This window comes from Xyrauchen texanus, chromosome 15, assembly GCF_025860055.1.
Source record: "Xyrauchen texanus isolate HMW12.3.18 chromosome 15, RBS_HiC_50CHRs, whole genome shotgun sequence".
In the NCBI taxonomy this organism is placed as follows: domain Eukaryota; kingdom Metazoa; phylum Chordata; class Actinopteri; order Cypriniformes; family Catostomidae; genus Xyrauchen; species Xyrauchen texanus.
Genome location: NC_068290.1, coordinates 6660961 through 6665265, shown reverse-complemented (window position 1 = coordinate 6665265; position 4305 = coordinate 6660961).

Here is a 4305-nt window from a genome sequence, read left to right as displayed (position 1 = left end):
GGACACATTTTTTCCACCCAACATTGGTTCCATTGATTCAAAGCAGGTTTTTTTGAATGGCAGAAAGGGCTCTCTTACAAGAGAATAGAAATGAGATTAATCGAACATCCTACAGCACCTTCAGTCAAATGATAATAAGGTTACAAAGCTTGTCAAATACCGATTGTAATCTTAATTGAACTGATGCACATTTGGCTGGTCACTCAAAAGACTTTAAAGCCATTTTTCTTTCAGTTGTTTCAGTGTTGGTTCAGTTAATGTGTTTTGGCTTTATAGGACAGTACTGTTAAAAATGATTCTTGATTTAACAAGACAATTCATGCTTCATTACACATTGTAATTTACGCAGAAAAATGGTAAATACACATTCCCAGAAGTCCTTGTGTGACATCACATTTAATTATATTTTATGTAAATAGTTTCATTTCTTCTTACATTTGTTTTCAGTCATGTACATTGGGGTGTTTTATGTTACAGTTTATGTTTAGTGAATGTATTTTGCATTATCTTAGTGTTGATCGTTACATTTGTCATTACGTTGTCTTTGTAATGCTGGGCTTTTTGTGGCTAATGGCTTACTGTATGTATATTAACCAGAGGAAATTTAAGTCCTCATGTGGACTTCTGTTATACAACCTGTATTTTTTTGGCGGTTATCAGTACATTTTAAAGTACAAAGCAGATTTACTCTAAGTAGTTCAATTACACTGATATTTTAACACTTAACTAGTTAATGATATATAGGCTACAGTTATTAACTGTAAAATATACTGGCACCCCATAATAACATAATCTGTTCAATATAATAATAATCTGTTATATCCATGCATAATGACAGTTGACAAATTTATTGCAATTTTATTTGACCATGATGATTTTCTCGAAATAAGAATAAGTGGGTCCGATAATTCCTGTTAACCATGGTACAAATGGCATTGTGACAGGCCATTACTGTGATACAATTGTGTGCATGTGATACCTGAGATTAATCTAAATGTCAAACTAATTTGATTTTCATTTCACTTAAAAAAGTAAAACATCAACCCCATTGTTTGTTATATATTCAGTTTCTATAGCACCCATAGCAAATTCAGCTCCATTTAGACAACAAAATAATATTTTATTATTATTGTTTTTATTTATTATAGAATATTTAAAAAATATTTACTTCAGAATTTAAAAGTCAAATATTATGGGTGCAACATTTATATTTCATATTGAAAACGAAAACAAAAAACAGTCATATTACTGTATTTGTAAAAGTTCAGAATTTCTGTATTGTACATACACTAATTTCAAGTAGTTTAATCAAATATGCATATATATATATATATATAAATAGACAGAATAAAAGTAAAATGTCTTAGTTTTATTGTCATTTTGTTTATTTATTAGGCCTAAAGAGCTTCCAAATTACTGCAAATCTTCAAAGCTGGTTAAAGTAGAAAATCTGGATGACAGTATAGCAGCTTAAAATAAAATTAGACATAAAACTGAATTACACAGTGTATTGGATTGTAAAGAAGCTATTCGTATTTACAACAATGACAACAATACAATACTGATTGCCACAGCATTACTCAGTGAGCTTATCCATACTACTTTGGTTTGTATCTTTACATTAGTGCTTGTTATTCAGACATATCAATGCCCATCCCATAATTTTAGAAAACAAAATAAAAGAAGTGAAGATAAAATAAAATACATTTTAAAAAGAAAGTGTAGATAAACATTTTTAAATATGTTTTGGCCATAATCATTGCATTTGAATGTATAAAACCTATTCTTACTTAAAAGTATGTTTCATCTTAGCGTATGTAGCAGAAACGTGTATCATTCATAATTTTCTGTTTATATATGAAGTCATGGGAATTAAAATACAACATATAATCTCTTGTACTAAAGATTTTACTTACTGGTTATAGGGTAGACTGAGTACAGTTGTAACACAGTATATTTTTGTGAATATTTCATTTCTAATGCATGTTTGAACTTTCATTTTTATTATGCATATTCACATTAGCATCTTCTCTCTGTATGGAAAATTTGAAGAACATAGTCCACACTGATGAGAAATTATTAGAGAACATCAGTTTCCAACTGAACTATTTACAAATGGTACATATGCAAGCATTAGATATATTTGAAAACAACCACAGGGTATAAAATGTGTCAGTATATTTCACTTAAAGGGATAGTTCACCCAAAAATGAAAATTCAGTCAAGGTTCTTTTGTTATAACCTTGTATGAGTAAATTTTTCTTAAATCGTGAAAAAGATTTGTGTTCAGCGGTCATAAAATGCCACTTAATGGTGACCACCTCTTCAAGCTTAATAAGAATGCAGAAGTATAATTCAGAAGACTTATAAATTATTCCAAAAGTCTCATGATTGTTATGATAAGGTTAAGGTTTGGTGAGAAACAAACCGAAATCTAATGTATTATTTAGTGAAAATGTTCAATGACCGTTGATCTCCTGTGCGCGTTGATAGGGCACGAGAGCAACAGTTCATGCAGCCTCCTCGCGACATTGGCCATTCAAGTGAAAACTTGTTTGTTTGACAACAAAACACAGCACACCTGCACACAAAACAGAGAAAAGAATTGACTAATCATGTCTGAAGAGTTGGCATTCGAAGAATCGATGCATTTCTATGCCCAGCCTTATTTTTTTTTTTAAAGCTTTTGGCCAGTTCACAGTGGACGGATTTACCCACGCGATTCCGAAAATAGAAAACAAGCGATTTGATAGAATGTACTGTCACTCGTCACTGCTGATTAGGACAAAAACTGATTAACATAGGAAATTTACCTTTTATCCCATGTCATTTTCCATCAGGTTAAGATACAGTGTGACTGTGGCTACCTATAACCTCCTCATTGTTTCTGTTTGAGATCCGAGTACTCTGTTCTAAAAAAATAAGGCTGGGCATAGAAATGCATAAATTCTTCGACTACAAACTCTTCAGAGATGTTAGGTATGTTCTGTTTTCTGTTTTGTGCGCAGCTGTGTTCTTTTCTGTTGTAGCTATCACTGTTAAGGACATGTTTTTAGACAAACAAAACAAGTTTTCACTTGAATGCACCAATGTTGCAAGAGGGCTGTGTGAACTGTTGCTCTTGTGCCCTATCATGAACGTGCCAGGAGAATGGTCAGTAAACATTTTCACTAAATAATACTTTAGATAGCGATTTGTTTCTCACCAAAACCTTATTGTATGCTTTCGTTACAATCATGAGTCTCAAGGAAAAATGTATTAGACATCTGAATTATACTTTTGTTATCTTTTGAAGCTTGAAGAGGTGGTCACCGTAATCTTCCATTTTATGACATCACTGAGCACAAAATTGTTTTCACAATTTCTCCCTTTGTGTTAAGAAAAAGGAAGAAAGTAATTTAGGGTTCAAACAAAACAGGGGTGGGTAAACAATGACTGAATTTGAATTTTTGGGTGAACTAATCCTTTAAGTTTGACATAAGGCTTTATATACCACATAACAACTGTCCTGGGGTAGTGTTACAACTGTACCTGTTATGGGGACAGTTGTAACAAAAGTGCTTGTAATCTTCAAACACTAATGGTAGAAAATAACAATGTAGGCAGGTTTTTGGCATTTATTTTGTTAGAAGACATATTAAGGTATCTCATGTGAAAAAAGGCATGTTTATTCTGCTCTGTATTAGTGCAGTACAGCAAAAAGTATTACAGCTGTACTCAGTCAACCCTACTTTATGATGCTTTTTTGTTTGTTTATTTATGTAGCATACTGTACCATTGCAACAACTAGTATACAAAATTGAGATAAATGCTGTGTTTGAGATCAAAAGAATATTAATGATTGTGTTGTTTATAATAAACAATATTTTTCACAGCTGTTTGTTTATACAGCCTTTTATTACTTTAATTATGACATGTGAAAAATGCATAGTTGTAAATGCATTATTAAACATAGATTGATTACCTTACAGCATTTCTGTAACTGTTACTTGCATTTAAAAAGAATTGCAATCTAACTTATCTTAACTGTTTTTCTGGTTTACCTACACTCTGTACAAACCTGCAATTAGTAAGTAAGATATAAAATATCCTTGTGTATATAGACCGATCAGCCACAACATTAAAACAACCTGCCTAATATTGTGTAGGTCCCCCTTGTGCCACCAAAACAGTGGCAACCCGCAGCTATTCTTCTCACCACAATTGTACAGAGTGGTTATCTGAGTTACTGTAGACTTTATCAGTTTGAACCAGTCTGGCCATTCTCTGTTGACCTCTCTCATCAACAAAGCATTTCTGTCCGCA